Source organism: Dendrobates tinctorius, unplaced genomic scaffold (assembly GCF_039654945.1).
Source record: "Dendrobates tinctorius isolate UK_male_01 unplaced genomic scaffold, ASM3965494v1 ptg000174l, whole genome shotgun sequence".
Classification (NCBI taxonomy): Eukaryota; Metazoa; Chordata; class Amphibia; order Anura; family Dendrobatidae; genus Dendrobates; species Dendrobates tinctorius.
This window is the reverse complement of record NW_027361841.1, coordinates 9,720,426-9,745,987: the sequence shown is the minus strand read 5'-3', so window position 1 is coordinate 9,745,987 and position 25,562 is coordinate 9,720,426. Positions and strand designations below refer to the sequence as shown.

The window sequence follows — 25,562 nt, the reverse complement described above, 5'->3', positions numbered from 1 at the left end:
AACAACCTGAAAAATAAAACCGACAGGCAATGCTAGTACTTTGATGGTAAACCACAGGGAAATACTAGTCTGCCAAAGAAGAGGTTAAGGCCTAAGAATTGCTGGGGGATTGGAGAATATGAGGCTTACCGAGTACAGTAAAGATTTCTAATAAAGTAGCTATATTAAAAAGTTTATAGTCTCAAAGTCATCACAAATCAAAACACTATTTGAACTTATGAATAAAGGAATAAAATATATTATCATTTTTATTTGTTACTTTGCTTAAATGTTATATGTAAGATTTTACTATTTTACCCTAAAAACAATATAGGCAGGGGATAAGAGTCAATTTATTAGCTTATATCTCAATTAACTGAAAATATATTTATTCGCTAGCTGAAAATATTTAATAACTTCTTGTAAGACTACATTCGGGATTTTATTTGGTATAGCACCACAGGATTTGCTCTTGAATATATTTTGTAAATGAAATACAATACAGTAGGTTATTTTCTTTGCATCTGAATCAAGTTTAAAGAATTGCACATTCATATCAACTTATTTGTATACCTCCTGAAAAGCTATATAGGATGTCTTTTGTTACAGCTTATAAATACATATTGCAAAATGTCAAATATATCAATTGGCAGGTATGTAAAACTGAAGAATATTTTATGGAAGACTGAACCTGTGCTATAAAGTGCATACAACAAGTGGTTACATGCTCATATTCATGTATAGAAATGTTTCTGGAAAGTAAAGTAACAGAATAACATGGCTTAAATAGAGATATGGTAGATAGAGAGATAAATATAGAGAACGTAAAATAACAAAAGTAGTAGACCTGTTTGAACTTTAATAAACTAGTTCTATAGAAGATCAGCGTGACAAGTTGTACATTTGAATGACACCATTCATTTTACCACATAGCAAATTGGAAAATGGGGAAAAAATTCCGAGTGGGGAGAAGTTGTGAAAAAAACACAAATCTCACATTTTTTAGGGGGAATTGTTTTTACAGCGTACATTTTGTGATAAAAATGAGTTTATAATAATAATAGTAATTGTGGCAGAAACTGTGTCCAGTTTTTTATTATTTAAATGGTGAAAAAAAATCAGAAGTTTGAAAAAAACTTTTTTGGGTTGTGTCGCCAATTTTTGAGACAGAAGATTTTTGTTTTTCAGGAGCTGTGTGAGGGATTATTTCTTACAGGGTAAGATGTTTTTATAGATACCATTTTGGGACAGATATGATGTCTTGATGGCTTGTTACAGAATTTTTTGTGGTATTGCAGTGACCCTCCAAAAATTTAGTTTTGGCAATCTTGATTTTTTTTTTGTTCACCAATCAGATTAATTACTTTTATATTTTGATAGATTGGACTTTTCTGAATGTGTTTTTTTCTATTATTTTTACTTTTAATAGGGTTATTTTAACTTTTCTGTTATTTTGATTTTTTTCAAATTTTGTAATTTTTTTTAAATTTTCACTGCTATGCCTCTGTGCCAATTGTCTTTTAATGTGGCTGTCATAGATTGACAGCAGCATTTAACAGGTTAACAATTATCAGAGTCAGGTCTTGGCTATACCACACATTACCTGTTGAGTAAGGGGCGGGCTCACACCATGAGCCCGCTCCATACACCCTCTTTCAACCTGCGCTATACATGTCATGTGGGATGTCGTGAAGGGGTTAAAGTTCTGTACAATCATTGATGAATGGAAAATAGTCCAGAACAATGATAGAGTGAAGGATTGATTGCATTTTTTCATTCTTTTTATGTTTATATTTCCTAAAGAAGTGTGGTTTTCTTGCTTGGTTAGCACTATATAATCATCTGCACAAAATTCTGGGCATACTCACAGTATTTTCAACCTATAAAAGAAGAATATGGCTAACACAAGTCTGATGGAAATAGGCAAGTGCATTAATGATTTATGTTCCCTAGGGCTAGGGAAATTCAATAGGTGAGAGTGGAGGTAACACACCCAATCACACAATACATATGCTGCAAATTTACTTTGGTCATGCTTTTTCATTTGACTTTTTGAAAATGTAAACCACACAGGAATGACGATTATAGGTTTTCTACATGCTTTTTCAAAATTCAATAAGTTTCATGTGCTATCCTCACCTAACCAATGGATTTATTTAGGTTGCAGTTAAGATATGACTGAAGATATACATTTTTGCAGTCGTGAGAAAAACTAAGTACACCCCTGTGAGTTCTACAGTTTTATGTGTCATGAGTAGAGATGAGTGAATAGCTTCAGGTAACTCCTTATCTGAATAGCTATAGTGCTTACAGAATGGCTGCATCAGGAACCCGGATGCCGGGATCGCTAACGATAATCAGCGGTTCGGTGCAGCAGCTGCATGTGTCGCAGCTGTGTGAGTCACACACATGCATGGAGAGCCCAACAAACAGGTCTTTGGACTACTATGCAATACCACCTTGTGATTCTCGTCCCCTTGGTACAGACCATAAAATGAAGCACTATATTATAATGCACATATTTCTGAAACCATATGGTGGATTAAAAAAAAAAAAATCAACATAAGAAAGCTATGCTGAATATTCAGAGGAGCAACAGAGATAGAAAAAAAAGCCCAAATTGGCAACTTTTAACTTGGTGAAAGGTCCTCTTCAACAGAAAACAAGGCCAAAATGCTGAATTATTTTGAGAAAAAATATTTACACTCCATAAATCAATAGTTTTGCAGCAATAATTTGAAGGACACAATTTCTGTAAGACTTAGTTTATCAAAATGTTCTGGAAGAATTTTGACCCACTCTTTTGCAACATTGCCTAAGTTTGTTGAAGTTTTAAGATATGTGTTTATGCACAGCTCTCTTATGGTACCATGATGGAATTTCAACTGGGTTGCAAACTGGAATTCTCTTTGCAATTAGATACATCATGATTATTTTCTTTTTCAGTCATTCTGATGTTGATTTGCTAGTGGGATCACTGTTCCATTTCAGACAAACTTTAGCATTTGGATTGCTGATCTCAAATTAGACTCAATAAATCTTATAATGAGGATTTAATAATCGACTCAATGATTATGAGGTGTCAAGGTCCGGTTGCAGCGACACAAGTACAAATCATCACCCATTCACCACGTGCTTGATAGTTAATATGAGATGTTTATAAAAATATTTAGAATTGAGAGTCCTCAGTGGTTGATACCTTTTAATGGCTAACGGAAAAGATGGTAACACATTGCAAGCTTTCTACTCAGGTCTCTTCTTCAGGCATTGACTAATACAAAATCCAAAGAGTCACATATATTTATGCACAACACAGAGCAGAAAAAATGCAATAGATAAGACAATCTATCAGATTATAAACCCAACAAAGTAGAGCTGGCCGACTCTCATTTTGTCCCACTAAGGCCCTAGATAAAACTGAACACTGCAGTGATATGGAACACCTGAGGGAATATTTCAATGATACAGAAAATTCAGAAAACACTCAGACTGAAGGAAAAGGGATCCTAACAACTAAGAAAAGGTCAGACTGGACACCTCCACCTAGATGCAACCATCATTTGGATAAATATATAGACTCCTTCAGACATTTGATAAAATCCATCATCATAGACACTAACAGAAGACAAGCATCAAACATCAGTGCTCAGGAGAGAAAAGCCAAACAGTCTTTAAAAAACAACAAATAAATCATCATTAAACCTGCTGACAAAGGAGGTGCAATAGTCATGATGAATACGTCAGACTACATGAAGGAAGCAAACAGACAACTGATGGACACACACTACTACAAAAAATGGAGTTGGATCCTACACAGGACTATTACAAGGAACTAAACAAGATGGTGTCTTGTCTGCCTGACGAATCCATAAGAGCAGATGACCTGACACCAGAGAGTCCAAGACATTCTACATGCTTCTCAAAATCCACAAATCTGAAAATCCAGGAGGACCAATTATTTCATGTGTGGGCACCCTTACTGAGCAAGTATCTGGATAGGAAGAGGGTATTCTTAAACCACTGGTAAAGGATACACCCAGTTACATTCAGGACACAACTGACCTAGTGAATAAACTAGCAGCAATAGGTCCTCTACCAGAAGGAACCATCCTGGCCACCATGGATGTGGAATCTTTGTTCTCTAATATCCCACGCCAGGATGGATTAAATGCCTGCAAATTCATCATGGAAAACACAGGGACTGATTCTGATTCTGTGGTCAAACTTATAAAATTCATCCTCACCCACAATTACTTTGAATTTGATAGCAAGATATATCTACAGGAGACTGGCACAGCTATGGGAAGTAAAATGGCTCCACAAAATGCAAATCTTTTCATGGCCAAACTTGAAAGCAACTTTTTGTCCTCAGGCCCCATCAGGCTTCTGGCCTACTACGGCTACATTGATGATATTTTAATCATCTTGATGGCGTCTGAGCCACAGCTTAAGACGTTAAACGAACAGTATAATCAATTTCATCACACCATCAACTTAAAACTCAACTCCTCCAGCACTGAGATTAACTTTTTGGACACCATCATTAAGCTAAAGAACAATGACATACAGACATCCCTCTATCAGAAGCCAATCGACCGACCAACATACCTTAAATGTGACAGTTTCCATCCAAAACACAAAGAACTCTATTATCTAAAGCCAAGCCATCAGATACAATCGTATATGTTCCAACCCCATGGATAGAGATGAACATCTTGGTCGCCTCAAAAAGACCTTTTTGAATCAGGGCTACCATCCAAGAACAATTCAAAACCAAATTACAAAAGCCACCAGAATGTCAAGGAATCACCTGCTACATTACAAAGCTAAAGAAGAAAATAATCGGGTGCCTCTAGTAGTCAACTACAATCCAAATCTGGAAGTTATAAGAGGAGCTGCACAGATATTACAACCTTTACGATAAAAAGATGCCCAATTACAATCCATTTTTCCAGACCCCACTACTGTGTTTTAGGCAGCCCCCAAATCTAAGAAGCATCATTGTCAGAAGTTCCCTGTCCTCTCCAACAGCTGCAGGAACCATTCCTTGCAACCAGACAAAATGTAAAACCTGACCAATTCACATCAGGACTACAAGATCCCAAGTACTTTCAGCTGCATCACATCTAATGTGAGTAATTATTTGTACTAAATGTCCAACTGGGGGTCTGTATGTGGGGGAGACCGGGCAAAAACTGAGAATAAAGATGAATTCTCATCGCCACACAATAAGAGAAAAAAGAATGGATCTACCTGTGGCAAAACATTTTTGTATGCCTGATCACAGCACCATGGACATGAAATTACTGGTATTGAAAGGTAACTTCACATCTCAGAGAGACAGAAAAGTCTGGGAGTACAAACTCATGACAACCTTTGACACTCTCAGTGCAGGAATGAATGTGTCGCATGGATTTATGTATTTTTACATCAACTAAGGAATTTGCTCCTCAGACCTTCATCACAACACATTACCAGACCCCAATCAGAGGACAATAAAACTTTCATACTCCTTATCTATGAACTGTTCCAATATTTATTGCCATAGATGTCTATCACTCCCACACAATGATAGTTCTGCTTCACGTCATTTGTAGGGATGGGCGAATCCTAAATTACTCGGAATCGCTAGACTCTAACGAGTCCGAGTGCAGGACTCGCTACTCGTTGCGAGTCTAGCGAGTCCAATGTTAATTAATGGGGAAGCGAGTTTGCAGCGATTCCTCTGCTGCTGGACCCGGATTGACTGTCAAAAATTATCCTACAGTGATAGCGAGTTAGCAAAACTCTGAATGCTCTCGGATTTAAACTCTGAAAGCAAAACTCGGATTTAAACTCTGAAAGCAAAACTCGGATTTAAACTCTGAAAGCAAAACTCGGATTTAAACTCTGAAAGCAGAAAGCATTGATCTGAGAATCTGAGTAGAATACAAAACGGACCAAAACTAGGATTGCCATTGATTTACTTTGGACTCGTTACTGTGCGAGTAATCGCTTGGAAACTCGCAGAGTACCGAGTCCTGCGAGTCCCCTACTACTCGCAGAGTAACGAGTCCTAACGAGTAGATTCGCCCATCCCTAGTCATTTGTCTTATCTATTGCATTTTTTCTGTGCTGTGTTGTGCATAAATATGTGATTCTTCGGATTTTGTATTAGTCAATGCCTGATGAAGAGACCTGAGTTCTCTCGAAAGCTTGCAATTTGTTACCATCTTTTCAGTTAGCCATTAAAAGATATCAACCACTGAGGACTTTCAATTCTGAATATTTTTCTATCTACTGGCTAACACAGTGCAAAGATATACACCTTTCCTGTATGAGATGTTTATAAAGTTAATGTTGTATTTGGTTTATGTCAAATGTGGTGCAGGGCATTATGGCCTAACATCTCCACTATACTCTGGTCTGTAAGAAAGACATCATTCCTGAAGCCTGATATAGTTTGCTCAGATGCAACTTTGCAGACTTTAACTGTGCTGACTTGCTCTTTTCACAGAGAGGCTGGAAACCCTTCTAAACAAACAGTACTTGTTCAATCCTTTTCTAAATGTACCCTTATGAACCTAAACACTTAAAGATTCTGACGTCTTCAGAGTTGGAGCTTTAGTTCTTGTTTTTTGCAGCTTCTCTGAGCATTGCATGCTTTGACCTTGACATGAATCTTTACTTGGGGAAAAGATAATTTTTTTCCCTCCATATGAATCTAAATACCATGGTCAACTTCTAATTGGCCTCTCTTTGGCCTGGCCAGCCTGGTTGCACATGTTGAATAAACCTAGAACTTCCTCAGCTACAACTTTGACATTACCATCCATTTAACTGCAGGCATTTTCATCGACTGTGATAATATCACTCATCATAAGATGATTATGCAGAACCCTACAATCCTCTGGCAAAATAGATCATGTCACTAATTTTTTTGCTACCTCATCTGAGAGCAGCATAACTTAGGAAAAGAGACCCCAATTCCAACTATGTATCACTTAGTTTACTGGGTGCAACAGTTGTGATACATCTAAAACTGACTGTATCATGTAAAAGAACATACAACACAACAGCTTTCTGTGTACATTGTATATACATAGTAAGCTGCTAATCAGTGATAGGGGTGTGTTTGGACCACTTGGCATGAAACAGCTAGTCAAATACTGATAGTCTCCTGCTGAGTGAACAGCCATACTATTGAAACAACAGCACACAGCCTCATAAGTGACACATCACAGAAATCAATGTCTCAACCCCTAACTCATGGTGTTCACAGAATACGTGGAAAAAACCTGCTGACAGATTCCCATTAAAAATCATTAGAACATTGAAAATACTTGTATTTTTCCAACTTCAGACATTTGAAACTTTTCAGGATTATTATTTAGTGCATAAAGCTATGTAGCTGATACAGTATATATTTATTTAGTTCCATTAAAAAACTTTGATGAAGGAGAATACAGTGTCTTTTGTGTTTTAAATGCACAATTTAGATAATATTTGAAGTACATTTATTAAAACAGGCCTGTCAAAAAGCTGACAATCTTTTACGAGCCCTTTTAAGAGTATTCCCACTCATTGTGCTTTAGTAACTGTATGGTCTGCTTGGAATTTTGTAATGAGAGGCAACTAAAATGTAACATTTATGATGAATCAGAGACCTGGACTTGATCTCTCCTACTTTAAATTGGGAAAGCAAAGTTGGAAAGTTGAAACATATTTCTAACTGGCAGAAGCATGATAGTGCACATCTTTCCAAGCCAGTTTTACAGTTATAAATAAAAGTTTTTGGTTATGTGCTGTACTGTGTGGTCTTCCCTTTGAACGAAGGTCATGTTTAGCAGAAAATATGAGCCAAGTTCCCCCTGAGATGAAAATATGGACATGTGCTATGAATAACATTGTACTTTCAAAATTCAAACTGACGGAAAGCTTCCTATCACATGTGCATAGCAAATAAACCATTAGCACACAGCAAGTTAAGAAAACATGAATTTAGTGATTTTTCTTTTCATTTTAATTGAATGTGTTGTCTGTGCCTCTTTTTTTTTTTTTTTTTTTTTTTATTTATGACCAATAAAAGACCCAAATGGTGACAAAAATTAGTTTTTGGCCACTACTTTTATATTTAGCCATCAATATCTAATTGGTGGGGGTATGACAGCCAGTACCCCAGTCTATCATCTGTTATTGGCACTGGCCGGAAATTCTTGGGTGCTGCCAGAACTCAGCTGCTCTGTCATTTTTATAATGTCTGCATCCAGGTATTGCAAATTAATAGGGACACTATATTTCATCAGCGTCTGAGAGTTTCTACGCCAGTATCAGAACCGGTGACTAGTGCAGGGTGCCGAGTGTTGAAACCACATTGATTAGTCCTGAGAATGACAGTCTCATAGAAATATATGAAGCTGTCAATCTTGGGTTCGGAGTGCCATGGTCCATGCTTGGATCAAGTGGCACAGATGTCTGAATGAGCCTTTAGTCCTTTTATAGCTAACAAGGCTAATTTCAATGCCCACATTTGAAAACGAGTGTAGCAAAAATGTGCCAATTGTGACAAATGTTTTGAGCAAAAACTATACACAAAATGTGCAATTTCTTTCTGCAAAAAAAAAAAACCTGACACAAATGTCTTGATAAAATTTCCTTATATTTCTCATCCCAAGGTTCATTTTTGTTTCTGAGAAGCTGTAGCATGACTTCAATCAATAGCAGCAATAACATTCATATTACTTTCTAACATTGCAGCTGCTTCTGGATAATTTTACACATTCCCACTAGCTTAGGAAATTGTGCTAACTATGGACAGTACTTACAGTAAGAAAAGTAATTATTTTAACCACTTCACTACCAAGGGTGGTTTGCACCTTAACTCCCGGGCCAATTTTTACAATTCTGACCACTGTCCTTTTATGAGGCCATAACTCTGGAACGCTTCCATGGATCCCAGTGATTCTGACATTGTTTTCTCGTGACATATTGTACTTCATGTTAGTGGTAAAATTTCATTCATATAACTTGCGTTTATTTGTGAAAAAATGGAAATTTGGCGAAAATGTTGAAAATTTTGCAATTTTCCAACTTTGAATTTTTATGCCCCTAAATCAGAGAGATATGGCACACAAAAAACTTAATAAGTAACATTTCCCACATGTTTACATCAGCACAATTTTGGAACAAAAATGTTTTTTGTTAGGAAGTTATAAGGGTTAAAAGTTGACCAGCAATTTCTCATTTTTGCAACACCATTGTATTTTTACGGACCACATCACATTTGAAGTCACTTTGAAGGGTCTATATGATAGAAATACCCAAAAGTGACACCATTCTAAAAACTGCACCCCTTAAGGTGCTCAAAACCACATTCAAGGAGTTTATTAACCCTTCAGGTGCTTCACAGAAATTTTTTGAATATTTAAAAAAAAATGAACATTTAACTTTTTTTCACAAAAAAATACTTCAGGTTCAATTTTTTTTTATTTTACCAAGGGTAACAGGAGAAATTGGACTGCAAAAATTATTGTGCAATTTGTCCTGAGTATGCTGATACCTGATATGTGGGGGGGGAACCACTGTTTCGGCGCATGGCAGAGCTCAGAAGGGAAGGAACGCCGTTTGACTTTTACAATGCAAAATTGGCTGGAATTCAGATCGGACGCCATGTCACGTTTGGAGAGCCCCTGATGTACCTAAACAGTGGAAACCCCCCACAAGTGACCCCATTTTGGAAACTAGACCCCCCATGGAACTTATCTAGATATGTGGTGAGAACTTTGAACCCACAAGGACTTCACAGAAGTTTATAACGTACAGCGGTACAATTAAAAAATCAAATTTTTTCCACAAAATGATCTTTTCACCCTCCGATTTTTATTTTCCCAAGGGTAACAGGACCCTAAAAGCTATTGTGCAATTTGTCCTGAGTACGCTGATACCCCACATGTGGGGGTAAACCACTATTTGGGCACATGGCAGAGCTCGGAAGGGAAGCAGCGCCATTTGACTTATTTGGCTGGAATTGAGATCGGACACCATGTCGCGTTTGCAAAGCCCCTGATGTACCAAAACAGTGGAATCCCCCCACAAATGATGCCATTTTGGAAACTACACCCCCCAAGAAACTTATCTAGATGTGTGGTGAGAACTTTGAACCCCCAAGTGCTTCACAGAAGTTTATAACGCCTGGGTGTGAAAATAAAAAAATCATTTTTTTTTCCACAAAAATGATATTTTTGCCCCCAATTTTTTATTTTCCTAAGGGCAGCAGGAGAAATAGGACCCCAAAAGTTGTTTTGCAAATTGTCCTGAGTAGGCTGATACCCCATATGAGGGGGTAAAACACTGTTTGGGTGCATGGCAGAGCTTGGAAGGGAAGGAGCATCATTTGACTTTTTCAACGCAGAATTGGCTGGAATTGAGATCAGACGCCATGTTGCTTTTGGAGAGCACCTGATGTGCGCAAATAGTGGAAACCCTCAATTCTAACACCAACCCTACCCCCAACAAACCCCTAACCCTAACTCTAGCCCTATTTACTGTTTATGGTGGTATTTATATTTGGCAGCTGTCACACGCTAAAAGACACTTTTTATTGTAAAAATAGTTTTTGCATCACCACATATTGAGATTTTTCCATATTTTGACCCACCGAGTCATGTGAGGTCTTATTTTTTGCAGGATGAGTTGACGTTTTTATTGGTACCATGTTCGGGCATGTGACATTTTTTGATCGCTTTTTATTTCTTTTTTGGGACGCAGAATTAACAAAAAAAAGCGTTTCATGAATTTCTTTTGGGTGGTGCGTTTACGCCGCTCCGCGTGCGTTAAAATTGATAAAGCAGTTTTCTTCTTCGGGTCAGTACGGTTACAGCGATGCCTCATTTAGGTCTTTTTTTATGTTTTGGCGATTTTATGCAATGAAAACAATTATATATAAAAAATAATTATTTTGCATTGCTTTATTCTGTGAGCTATAACATTTTTATTTTTTCACTGATGATGCTGTGTGGCGGCTCATTTTTTGAGGGACAAGATGACGTTTTCAGCGGTACCATGGATATTTGTATGCATCTTTTTGATCACGCGTTATTGCACTTTTTGTTCGGCGGTATGATAATAAATCATTATTTTTTGCTTTGTTTTTTATTTTTATTTTTTAAGGGGTTCGCTTAAGGGGTTAGCTAATGGGACAGTTTTATAGCGCGGGTTGTTAAGGACGCGGCGATACTAAATGTGTGTACTTTTATTGTTTTTCTTTTTTTTATTTCCAAAAAATGAATTTATTGGGGAATATATATATATTTTTTAAATTTATTTAGTTATTTTTTTAAAATTATTTTTACACTTTTTTTTTTTTTTTTTTAGTTTATTACAATGTCCCAGGGGGGACATAACTGTCATGTGACAGATTGCTGATCTGTCACATCACAGATCGCTGTGACAGATCAGCGATCTGTCACAAGCACTGCACAGGCTTTCCTCATGCCTGCGCTCTGCAGGCCGTGAGGAAGCCAGCTTCCTGCAGGCCCCCGGAGGTCTCCGCCACCATATTGGATCTGGGGACCTGCAGGAAAGGAGCCCCCCTGCAGCAGCGCTGCACATTGCACTGCCATGTGGGGCTCAGGGAAGCATGGAGGGAGCCCCTTCCCTGCCGATGCTTCCCCTTAACCCCAGTACACCGCGATCATGTTTGATCATGGTGTGCAAGGGGTTAATGTGTTGGGGGTGGTCCGTGACCGCCCCTGACACATTGTGCCGGGTGTCAGCTGTGATAATCAGCTGACACCCGGCCGCGACCAGCGGCGCTCACCACGTGGGCGCCGCTGATCGCACTAGACGTACTATTCCATCCTTGGGACTTAGGTCCCAGGTCACATGGATGGAATAGTACGTCCACTGTAGGAAAGGGGTTAAAGGGAATCTGTCAGCAGGTTTTTTCTATGTAATCTGAAGACAGCATACTGTAGGAGTTAAAACACAGATTTCAGCAATGCCTCTCTTATCACGCTCCTATAAACTGACCTATCTAGCCGAAACATGCGTTGGGGAGGGTACACCTGGGCGGACTCTTATTACTGACCAGTCAAAAAGGTAATATTATGTAGCACATTATTAACATAGCTAGCAAATAATGTGTGGTGGCAGGTTCTACCATTTGGGGTAGTGACATTTATGTATTTACTTTGCATACCATGACTGTTTTTTTTACAACAATATGGGATAATGTGGAATTTTCAAATTTTGTACTATATACTGATGCAATTATACCTATCCCTATGTCCATATACCCTTGGTGTGCCCCATTTTTCTGCCCATGTGCTTTTTATGGCCAACATTGACTCTTATCTCACTGTTTCTTGTATTCCTGATATATTCTAATAAAATCATTTTTGCATTCTTTGTAAATTATTGCATTGGACTAGTTTTTCGCAGATTTTTTCTTTATATGTTATATATATATGTTTGCGATTGTCCTATTATGTCCATTTACATACCCATTTCTTTAGTATTACATATTTGTGTATTTGCTTTACTAACATAAATGGTCTTTTCCTTGATACTATTATGGATCATGCTGTGGTAGCAAAAACCTGCTGACATTACTTTTAAGCATGCCATGGGTCATTCACACTGCTCTCAAATGATCTTTGGTTCTGATATACCATCACACATTTTAAATTTGTCAGATATATAAACAAATTTACATTACTTTACATGAGAATAAACAGACACATCTAATCAAAACATCCCTAGTAATTCATTCCAGAGTGAACAATTTGTGACAGCAAGTCTTGGATGCACTTTTCATCCAGTTGTCTGTACAAAACGTATGACACTTTGAGAATGTGGTGTAACTTTTTCTTCCATTCTACTATAAATCACAGTCTCTACTGCAGCCTAAAATTGGATTATATGTAGTATTGATCAAACACTCAGCAAGCAGCTTTTCTGGATTGCTAAGAAAGTCATTAGTCTAAGTTCAACTGTGTCTGTTCTTCTTTTCATCAACTTGAATGTCACTGCACCATATCCAATTGTACTTCTTGCTGTGTTACTCTGAGGGAGATATATTCTTTATCTAGAGGAATGATAAAGGATTACATCTTCTAATACTGAAAACGATCATCAGATTGTTCCTGTGCTTATGTGCACATGTCTATGCATGTAAGCTCTAAGCAAGGCCACGTAAATCGAGATTTACCATGCAGAGGTGTTCCTACTCTATTATTTTGCTCTTGACAGGTCTATTCTCTACACGTTTGCATTATTTATAGCTGTAATGTTAAATGTATAATTACAGCAATATATATTTCAGAGAAGAGCGCACAAGCAAGTAGTCAAGCAGGTGTTAAAAGATTATAGAGCAGGAAACAAATTGTAATTACTTTTAAAATGAATAGTTTTATAGTTTTGCAGATTTCTCTATAGTTTATGCATTTCTTTGCAAGTTGGCAAGGTAACAGTAAGTTCTTGTAAAATAAAAGTAACAGATCATTTTTATAATGAATAATTAAGCAGTATTTCAGGACATTTTTAATTAGAAGTAAATATTCAGGTCCCAATTCATCATTAGTGACTTTTGGAGATAAATTCCACTTTTGACCAACTCCACCAAAATGGGCAGAGCTGAGGTGGAGCCAGGGCAGAGAGTTGCAACGCTGCCCCTTTGAATGCATCAAAAATGTCGGAGGTCCTAGTGCCAGAAATGTTACTCAAGTCAGTGACTGGAGTGACATTTCAGGCAAAGCGCATGGAAGCAAACACCACAGCTATTGAAAATATATGGCCATTGTCGAGATTGGCATTTTATTAGGGATCTTTGACCCATCACAATTACTGTTGCTCTACAATGTACATGTGGTCAGTGGTCACATGACAGGTCAAGCATCTGTTAATATAGAAGCAGCTGCTAAATGGTACTCTAGAATTTAGATTTCTCCATGTAATGTCTCTAGGGGGCATTTGCATTGCTTTCATGCTATGCTTTTAATGTGCAGCGACGTGTATGATCATAGCCTTGGGGGTACTTTGATGTCATTTGTTTAAGTTATGGAGTACTTGACTTACAAACATATAGAAAACACTGCTCAAAGAGGGCTCAAAAGGGACAGAATGAACACCGAAAGGCATTTTCACTAAAATACAAAGATAAAATTTCCAATATGACACAATGTAAAAATATCCTCTTTTCAGTACAACATATATATATTATGTAATTATTATATTAATGGTACAAAGACTGAAAATGAGAATTGTGAGTTCAGAATCTCTTTAAACTCATTTACCGTATTTATAATATACAGAGAAGCTGTAGTAAGACATTAGTTATGGTTGCTATAAAAATAGTGTACAGATTATGACAAATAAGTGCACATAGCAAGATGGACAGCAGATAAATTTACTCTCCATTTTCTGGCAATTCCAAACTATTATTTGCTGCATGTGAAAACATGAACAGAGGCATTAAAAGAGCAACTTGAATATACTTACTGGCTTGTAGATATGTCACTTAGATACAAATAGATTGAAAAAAACTAACGTATAATTATGAAATATGCTTGGGCAAAACTGAATACACTAAATGACAGCTGAAAAAGAACAAGTGATTAATTGCCATGTAATGATTTAAACAGGACCTTGGAGAAATATCTTATGAAGATTTTTTTAATCTGTCACAGAAGAAAATTATTGCTATGACTGGGAATTTTGATAGATGTCACAGAAAAATCCCTAATAATTAACTATCCTTGCAATCAGCCTTTTTGTTCTTTGCTATACAACAAAAAAAAATATTTATGCGTAGTTCTATTAAAAGAATGAGTTCACCAAGTATTAGAGCTTTGATTTTAACAAAACTTCTTATCAAAAATAAAGATGCATATTTGTAGTATTTATCATTAGGTTTCAAGCAGAAAAAAAAATCCATGAAATGTTGCCTATTGATGTTTTGCTCACATGCATAGATTTGTAGGTGGGGGGGATCTATAACCAGGTTATAGTTTGAAGTTTATAATAGAAAAAAAAATTTAACATGTCAATATACATGTATGAGAATTTATCAAGGCACAAAAAAAGATTGTGCATTTTAGCACATTTATATTCTTTTTGCACAAAAATTGGCACTTAAAAATTAGATAGAAAATTGATAAATTTACTAACTAGGCGAATAAATATATGCTAAATGTGTAGATTGTGACTTTAAAAAGGAGCAAAACAGTAAGTCTTTTTTAAGTCTAGTAGAAAAAAAGAGTAAAAATTAAATAAAATCTCAACACAAATAGAAAAAACGGAACAAAGATCTAACACCACAAATTTCCTTTGAAATCTGGAAAACACATGCATTATTCAATAGATAAAACATTATAACATGAGGTCAGCCCCTAAAGGGATATTCCCATCTCCAAGATCATATCCCAATATGTAGTAGATGTAATAAGATTAATATTAGCAAATACCTCCAATTAGAAATGTAGAGTAGCTTTTTGATTCTCTAAGGCTGTTTCAGATTTGCGTATCTGTGCGCAGCATTTGATCCGCATAGGTCTGCATGCGTCATGCATACATATCTTTAACATGGTGTACGCAGGGACATGCGTTTGCATGTGTTCGCATGCGGATGCGTCATTTCGCGGTGTGCGGTGAACGCAACATGTTGCATTTTTTGAGGCATCAAAAAACCATCAAAAATGCACAGGCATGCACATGCGGATGAGTGCATAAAAAATGCATTACTGTCTATGGGAATGCATTAGTACGCAAGGACATGCGTACGCATGTGTTCGATATGCATGCGTACTTCATACTGAACAATCCTCCAGTTGACTGCCACTTCCCCGTAACAACTTCCCCAACCCCTCCTAGCCTACCATCACAGCCCAACACCCCCTAGATCCCAAAAGTAAAGCACTTTTTTATTTTTTGTTATTTGTCAAATTTCCTCTAGTTATTATGTTTGCAAATAATAATTCTTTTGGTTCACAATACCTGTTTCTTTGTCTCTTTATTTAAACATGTTTGTATTGTTGAGTGAAGTATTAATGGGTGTTACAGTAAAAGTGTTTATTATTAAAGTTACAGTCAAGGTGATAGCATTAAAGTCAGCAAATATTATGGGTACATAACATTACAGGTACATAATATTACAGGTCCATCACATTACAGGTCCATTTAACTTAGTGGCTTAAACCATTTTGTCTTGTCATGCCACATGTCAAATATCTGAAACAAAGTAGGCTGCAAATTTATCCCTCGTTTGAGCAAATTCCACTGTAGTCCTCAGAGGGTGATCTTGGTAATCCTGCAATGTGGTATGAATAGGTTTGTCAAGTTCTAATTGTTGTCGCTCTTTCGCCAGGATGTAATTGTACAGAACCACACACGCTTTCACAACCTCATCAATTATCTCAATTTTTAGATTGATGGCTGTTCCCAAAATGTGCCATTTAGAAACCAGCAATCCAAAGGCACACTCCACAGTTCTTCGTGTCTTTGTCAGTCGGTAGTTGTAAATCCTTTTGGTGTGATTCAAGTCCCGACCTGAGTACAGTTTTAGGAGGTTGGCACACATTTGAAATGCCTCATCCCCAACCACACCATTGGTATTGGCGGTCCTTCAGTGTTCGGAAGAGGTTGTGGCTGTGGAAAATTGAAATTATTCCCATACAAATGGCCCATGTCAGAGTTTCTGAAAGTCTGTGAGTCATTTCCTTGTCCAAATAAGCCAAAGTCCATGGCGACAAATTGACAGTCAGCATCTACAATCGCCATGAAACAATATAAAAATATTTTTTGTAATTGAAATACTCGGATCCACTTCCAGCAGGTTTCCTAATTCGAATGTGTTTGTGGTCCACAGCCCCTAAACAGTTTGGAAAACTACAAATGTCCTGGACTTTTGCAGCATTTTCCAGCCAGAGTTCAGTTGTGGGTTGGGGGAAGAATTCTTCATGCAGAACTTAAAGCATGAAGAATCCTGGAAAGGGTGGACACTCCAATCCGGAATTGAAAATGTAGAGATGATAAGGTCTCTGTCAGTAGCCAGGAATCTGCCGAACAGAAAATGGGAAAAAAATAAGTACATGGCTTTTCAAACAATAATACTAATGACATGTGTTTGTTTTTCAAAATTACGTACCTCAGAGTCACCAACAGACGTTCCTCCGCAGGAATTGCTCAATGCAGTTGTGTGTCCTGCCTGGTGATGGATCCTCGGACACATTGCAGCAAGTCATCAAAGCTCTGTACACATTCTCGTGTACTCAAAAAACTTCTCAGGTTTTTCACACAGCTCTGTGTACAAGGAGTGGTAGGCTCCACTCTCTCCGACTTCTAAGATGGGGTGTTGCCAATAGCAATGATGATGTCTTCTCCATCTTTCTCTTCTTCTTCACAAGCAAAAGCAAAAGGCAAAAGCCAATTTCAATGACAAATCAAGATGAACAAGGAAGCTCTCCACGCTAAGATCTATCTTGAATCTGGATACAGCAGCAAAAGATGAGGATTTTATCTGTGCAGTGTGTCTATATATAGAAATCCCAGAGGCATGCCCATTGGGTGTCTGGTGTCAAGGAAACTACTGGAAAAGCATTGGAAATATCGAATTCATGCACAGAAACAATGCAAAGTCATGCAAAAATGCATACAAATGCATGCACATGAAGCTTTTTTTGACGTAATGAGTAAGATGATGCGGATAAAAAACGCTGCGTAAACATGCATTTTGCATGCTTTTGTGCATGCGGATGATATGCTGCGGACTCAAATGCCAATGTGAACAAAGCCCAAGTCTCTTTCCTCATGTGCAGGCATTGCAGGACCTTAAGTATCCATGGTTATGACCACTAGAAACTAGCTGTCACTTTATCAGTGGATGTAACCATGGATACCTAAGGTCCTGCAATGAATGCACATGAGGAAAGAAACATAAAAAAATACTACATTTTTAATTGGAGGTATTTGCTAATATTATTATTTCAACTAATACATATTGGGATAGGATGTTTAAATACCCCTTTAAAAGTAGTTTCCTAATTTTGGAAAACCTCTGTGCCTTGGCTGCAGTGTGTGTCCGTTATTGTCTGCAATGCTAATGTCAAGTTGTCAGTCTGCAGACAAAAAATGGGCTCAATCACTGTCTGAGTAGACACTACAATCCACTCAGAGGCACGGAGCATATGGACTGGCTGCAGCGCTTTTGGCATGATCAGTATAGGAAACTCAGCTCTGAATCACAAGGGAGTTAAGAATAGTTTTGTTGTTTTAAATAAACTGCAGCTGGGATACAGAGGTTTTCTAAAAGCAGAAAATCCCTTTACTTAAAGCTAATGTAGGACAGACACCACAATTGCAATAGCTGTCGTACAGTATGCCTGTTTTAACAGGGTTATAATTCAGTTTCAGGTCCTAAGAACATTGTGGTGCTGGATTTTTTACTTTGTATTTGCAATACTGGCTTTTCCCAGCAGACTTGTGGCATGCATACTTCCATATACAAGATGACACTGGTACGGTTTTGCTGGAGAAGCTGGCCGGAGTTGCCTAAAGGCCCCCATATGGTTACATCAAATATGTCAAACTATGGCCACAGGGCGAGTTTATTTGACCCTCAACGAGACCGGCGAGTCCCCTAAGTATATTTAGTCCCCACTTTCAACTATATCGCCATCCGAGATGCTGGAACAGATGAAAGCAATGATGGAGTGGGGAGCTTCAGCTCACACTCCATCTACCATCATTCCCTCTCTGCCTCAGCGCAGTGGGTGTGAGGACATAATTACAATGCTCTTGCTGTACAGAGATGTGCAGAGGATCTGAAAACACCATGAAGAAAACGGAGCAGCTGGGGAACAGGCAGAGGTGAGTAAATTTTTAATGTGAGGCCATTATACTGTATGGAGCACTATGTGGGCCTATTATACTGTATGTCGCACCATATGAGTCAAATTATACTGTATGGAGCAGTTATGCTGTGTTGAGCGCTATGTGTGGCCCATTATACAGTATGGAGCATTCAGTGAGGCCCATTATACTGTATGGAGTACTCAGTGGGGCCATTATACTTTATGGTGCCCATTATACTGTATGGTGAACTATATGTGATTCATTATACTATATGGAGCAGTCTGTCGGGCCATTTTGCTTTATGGAGCACTGTGTGGGCCAATTATACTGTATAGATCACTATGTGAGCTCATTATACTGTATGGATCACTATGTGGGGCAATTATTCTGTATGGAGCACTATATGGGGCCATTTTACTGTCTGAAGCACTATGTGGGGCCATTATACTGTATGGAGCACTATGTGTGTGCTATTATACTATGTGGGACCATTATACAGTGTATGGAGCACTATGTGGGGCCATAATACTTTATGGAACACTTTTGTCGGGCCATTATACCAAATGGAGCACTATGTGGCACCATTATACTGTATGGAGAACTAAGTGGGTGCCATTATACTGTAGGCAAGACAATGCAAGGACCTGTTATATTGTATGTAGGATTATGTGGGGACCATTATACTGTCTGGAGAACTTTTTATGGCCGTTTTACTGTATGAGGACTGTGTTGGGATTACATTTGGAGAATCTTACTATGATGCAGTGACCATTCATTGCCGGAGGATTGAAGAAGGGGGGTACACTAGGGTCACTACACCATGCGTGTGGAGCGTACTGTGGAGCAATTCACTGTGGGGGTGCCTTACTGTGTTTGGGGGCACTTTTGTGTGAATCTTACGTTATTATCTGTAGTATTCAAGATTTTTTTTATCCTTTACTACATATGTAATTAGGCCATTGGGCCATATGCTTTACTGCTCTTACATAACATTATATTATGCCAATGTTTTATTCCAAAATCTATTAATTAAAATGTACTTTGTGGAACAACCCTCTAAGTTTGTTTCCATAAGAAAATGTTCATTGTTGTATAGTATTTGACAAGGAAAAATTTATTCTACAGTAGACATTTTTTTAATGAATATCAAGGTTGACCCACGAGGTTGTCCAAGCTTTTAATTTTGCCCATTTGTGTATTTGTGCATGTGTAGCAGCTGTCAAACGTCCGCGAGATATGCAGCCATGGTGACTCAAAATAGTATTAATGCACACTGAAGTTTATCTATTAGTACTCGAGCACGCCCGAATAATAACTTTTCTGAGCACGCTCGCTCATCACTATCAGCTACCCTTCACATTTGTATTCTAATGGCTAATGTACACAAGCTGTAGCAAATGTTTCATTAATAGTATTGCAATCAAGGATAAATAGGAGGACTGAAAGAGAAGCACACAAATGCAACAACCCTATAAATTATATAATATGTCCTGCTATACTAATGTGTAAAGGTATATAATTTCCATTTTTTAAAAATGTAAGACAGAAGAAATGTTTTATGATATATCTTGTTAAGCAATATGAAATAGTTTAACTTTACATAACTTAAGGATAATAATAATAATAATAATAATAATAATAATAATGTCACATAGTAGAAAATAATTAAAAGATAGAGAGGTAAAATCCATTTATTGCCAATGCAAGTTCATTTATTACCAATAGGGAAAAAAAGGCCTAAAATATTATAAAGATTCCAACGTTTTTATGTTCTGCGATAAACATAAGGTTGCATGCCACTTGAGAATAATTAAAGGCACAAGTTTACTGCATCCCGTTCTTAAAACCCCACTCTCCAGCATAAATGTGTTTATTTTTTAGACTGCTTTCTAATTAATCATTAAAATAAAAAGTAAACATAATTCATGTGCTCAAAAATAAGAACAATTAACCTATATACCCTACCGCCATACATTCTGACCCTCTCCTAACACTGTCACAAAAAAAACTGTACGTTGGAGAAAGAATTTCCTGTTGGTTATTACTATGGATTAGAGGCCTGAGGGGACAGGTAAAGCACAAAAGTCTACATTCCATGGAGATATTCTCTAAGAGGAAAAGTTTTACTTTATGGCTTATATGCGCTTTAGCAGATATAGGAGAGATGTAGAAGTCATGTGAACCTCTAACCAATTTATCATAATATGTTGTCATTTGGTCACAGAAAGGCATGTGTTCATAGATATCTTCGCAAACTTGAAGAGAACAATGCATGCTAACTTGAACAAAACTATGAAGATAGAAACAGCAGGATTCAACAAATATTGTAGATTTTTTTGCATAGTTGTGTACTTCATACGCAGATATTGGATTTATTTAGATTTGCAAAACACTAAGCAACCAATGACATTTAATTCAGCTAGTTCAGCAGTACAAAGTAATAAAGGATCTATATTAATTATTTACCAGTTTATACTAATGTTCATAAGTATTAGTGATAGAGATGAATGAACCTTTTAGCAAATCAAATTCACCAGCTTTGACAAATTTTTTCACAAAAATTTGATTTGCGGCAAATTAGTTGCTGAGCTTCAAAGCCTCTAACTTCCTTTAAAAGACGAGTGCAACACTTGAAGGTCTCCTAGGATTGTAATGAACGCCTTAACAGAAACACAGCCTAAGTGCTTATTCAGATATCCGCTTTTTATGGATAGAACTCGTACCTATGGTAATCTATGGGACTTTTCAAATGTCTGATTTTTTTGTCTGATAGAGTGGTCATGCAAAATCATGGAGATATTACAATATTGATCCAAATGTCAAATGAAAATCAGCAATGAAAGTCTATGGGTCAGTGAAAAAAAATGATGTGACCTGGTCAGGATCGCTGGTGCATTGCCATTTGATCTCTGGTGAGCTACCAAACAGGCATACACACCAGCGATCAGGACCAGCGAGGACTCTGGTATCCAAGGTAAATATCAGGTAACTAAGCGCGTGCGTCGTTTAGTTACCAGCTGTGTACCTTGGATACCAGCGTGCTCATGCTGAGAGCTGGTATCCAAGGTAAATATCGGGTAACTAAGAAAGCGCAGCACTTAGTTACCCGCTGTTTACCTTGGATACCAGCTCCCAGTGCAAGCACACTGGTATCCAAGTTACACAGCGAGTAACTAAGCGCCGCACGTGCTCAGTTACCTGATATTTACCTTGGATACCAGCTCTCAGTGTCTGCTTACAGTGCTGGGAGCTTGCTAATCATTGGTCTCCCGCTGCCACGCGCAGCGATGCGTGCGGGCCAGCAGGAGATCAACGATCAAAAAATGGCCCAGGACATTCCTGCACGATCAGCAATACCCGGCGGGGGGGCCAGTCGCTGATCCGTGTCACACACAACGAGATCACTGACGAGATCGCTGATGCGTCACAAAATCAGTGATCTCACTTTATTTCACCTGCATTGAGAGCTCCTTTGACCGAATGTTTCCTTCACAGCAAAACCTTCAAAATACGAGCATCACACCTCAAATCAACTCCAGGCCTTTTATCTGCTTAATTGAGAATGACATAATGAAGGGATTGCCCACACCTGTCCATGAAATAGCCTTGGAATCAATTGTCCAATTACTTTTGGTCCTTTTAAAACAGGGTGGCACATGTTAAGGAGCTGAAACTCCTAAACCCTTTATCGAATTTTAATGTGGATACCCTCAAATGAAAGCTGAAAGTCTGAACTTCAACTGCATCTGAACTGTTTTGTTTAAAATTCATTGTGGTAATGTCTAGAACCAAAATTACAAAAATGTTGTCTCTGTCCAAATATATATGGACCTAACTGTATATTGTTTTTACAACATGCACTCTCTGTGAGATAGACTTTTGTATTTACATTTCTGAACTGTGGCTATTATTTCTGTCTAAAAAAAGTGTTTTGCTGCTGTGTATCACAGAACAATTAATTCACAGTCACACCGACACTGCAGGCACAAAACTTCAATATGACTTGTGTTATGATTGGGTCACCGAGGAGGAAAGCAAGACCAAGCTTAGTCACAGAAAACCAGAGAGGTTGGTAACTAAGCAGATTGCAGACTCCTGATCCTATCCACACAACTAGCAGTAGCCTTGGAGCATACCTACGATGATCCTAGACGCTTTGACACAGCCGGAGAACTAAATAAGCCTAAAGCAAGAAAGGGGAAATCTAAACTGCCTCAGTGCAGACCCCAAAGGAATAGATAGCCCCCAAACATATATTGTCGGTGAGACAAGATGAAAACACAAATGCAGATAGGAAAATAGACTGAGCAAATGATGAGGCCCACACTAACTAGACAGGACAGGAAAGGAAAGACTCTGTCTGCATTCACGCAAAACACCCTGCAAAAAATGCCCAACATGTCTAATAGAAAAATACTGAAGTCACTAGACTTCGCCCACTATATCATCACTCTGGTATATTCTGAAAGAGGAGCAAAAAGAGGCCAATCTAATAAGGGACAAAAACAAACTGGCACAAGCAGTAACATAAAGATGGAAATTCAGCACAGCCCCAGCCGGAGCTGGCTGAACACACAAAACTGAAATAGACAAAACCAGATCAAATGTGAACAATAGCAAAAGAACACTTAGCTGAGCATGCAGGGACTGAGCTGGAAATTAAGACCTTAGGAGGAGGCAGGAAAAAATCACCAGCAGGGATTGAGGGAGTCGGCTGTCTGAAATCCAATCAGAAACTTCAGATCTCCAGTCATCCTCATCATTATCAGTTGGCAGGCCTCTGTTAATTAGATCAGCTCCATTACCTCCAGTAACCACCAGAGGGAGCCCGGAAAGAGAACTCGCAACCCTTCTGTCAATGCAACCAGCTCCACTACCTTCACTAGTAACAAGAGGTAGGCCAGAAAGCGAATTCACAACAGACTTGCATTATTATTCACAGACTGACACTACCACTCCTATTTCAATGCTCTCTAGTGCTAAAAATCAGATTTAGGCCTTTCAATCATGAACTGTAAAATGGCTGCTGCTTCCCCTGATTTCTCTGCTTTGATGTTTTATAGTCTCTATGATAGTCCACCCTGATTGTTTGCCCTAGACCATGTGTGATAGCTGCAAAGCATTATGGGGAAACCAGCACATGACATCAGGAGTCTACAATGTATAAAATGGTGCTGAGCATTTTATTTCATTCTTTATTTTTTGCAATATGTGCAAAAGAAAATCTCGATTTGTTTCAATTTGTCATGATCTGCAAATATCTGGAAATTCGACTTGAACTCATTTCCCATCAGACTGATCTGCTCATCTTCAATCAGTATCAATTCTGTAGCTCATAAGAGCATTGTCAACCAAATACATTTTGTGATTTAGATTATAAAGAGGCCGTATGCACTGATTGCGTTTTTGCTGCTTTCTGTCAGTAAAGATTTGTCACAAAGCCTGCAGAGTTTTGTGATGTCAGCAAATTGAATGAGTACCCTAAAGTCTCATGCACACGTTGCTTATTTGTGACTTGCAGAGTTAAATGCACAAAATATTAATTATTTCAGTGTTTTGGCTGCAGATTTCACTATACTACTGAGTGGGGAAAAATTCACACCAAAAACACAAGTAAAAAATGCAGCAAAAATGTGCGATTTTTCCACTTGCGTTTTCCTGCCAAGGAATACAGAAATGGTGCAAAAATTTCTGCACCAAATATCCTAATGCCATTTGCACACATTCAGTATTTTATGTCAGTATATGTAAGCAAAAACCAAGAGTGGGTAAATAAATGCACATGTTTCTATTATACTTTTCCTCTGACTGTTCCACCCTTTGTTTTATCCTTACGAATACTGGAAGTAAAAAATGTACCAAATAATCAACGTATGTACATGGCCTTTACCGGGAAAATATTAGTAGAATTCGCTCTAGATTTTTTTTAAGAATCAAATAAAGCAATTGAAAAGGATTAGTACTTGCTTTATTGAATTGGCAATCCCACTCCCAAACTACTATTTTATCAGCTCCGGCGCTCCTCCTAACTAGAGACAGCTATAAACAGGTCTCATTGTTTTGTATGAACACTTTTGGAACTTCTGAAGAACCAAATGATCTAATTTTATGGCAGCTTGTACTATGTGCTGTGTGTATAAAGCACATAAATATCCGCCTTCTACTATTCACAATCTATTAGATTAGCTTATTCACAGATCCAATTTAATAATTGCAAACAATCATATGTTGTGTATTTTACAAAGCTATTCACCACTTGTACATGATTCACTTGTATTGATCTTCACCATGACTCAGGACATTAGGGCAGGGTATTAATGAAAATTGCATCTCTCCCATCTGTTTGAATTTAGATATTTTTATGCCATAGTTTATTTATATTTACATTATAAGATCTCAATGCAAAAATAATGAAACTGCACGTCAGTTTTCAGAATTCACTCTCTACACATCATTCTCTTGTAACTCTGCCTACTTTACATCCTTCCTTGGCCAATGCACCCAATACATGTATTTACCAGAGGTACTGTGCTTTAGAGTCTTTTATCTCATCTGGGCTGAGCTGCCAAACAGTTGTTAAATAGGCTTCACAGTCTCAGGCCATATCTCATTCCTGCTTTTAATAAAATATAGAAGCATGGAGTCACAACCACACTATACATTGTGCAGTTCCCTCTCCTACTTAAAGTTTGAGCTCCTGCCAATGGACAGACAGAATTACAAGCTGATGAGTGAATGATCAAACCCTTTGTGGA

General features: G+C 37.8%; 1 protein-coding gene across 1 annotated transcript in view; it reads right to left on the bottom strand.

Moving 5' to 3' along the window:
* SEMA3A (semaphorin 3A) overlaps nt 1–25,562 on the bottom strand; it is a 371,020-nt gene that overhangs the window by 140,047 nt on the left and 205,411 nt on the right. The gene's annotated exons all lie outside the window — the stretch shown is intronic.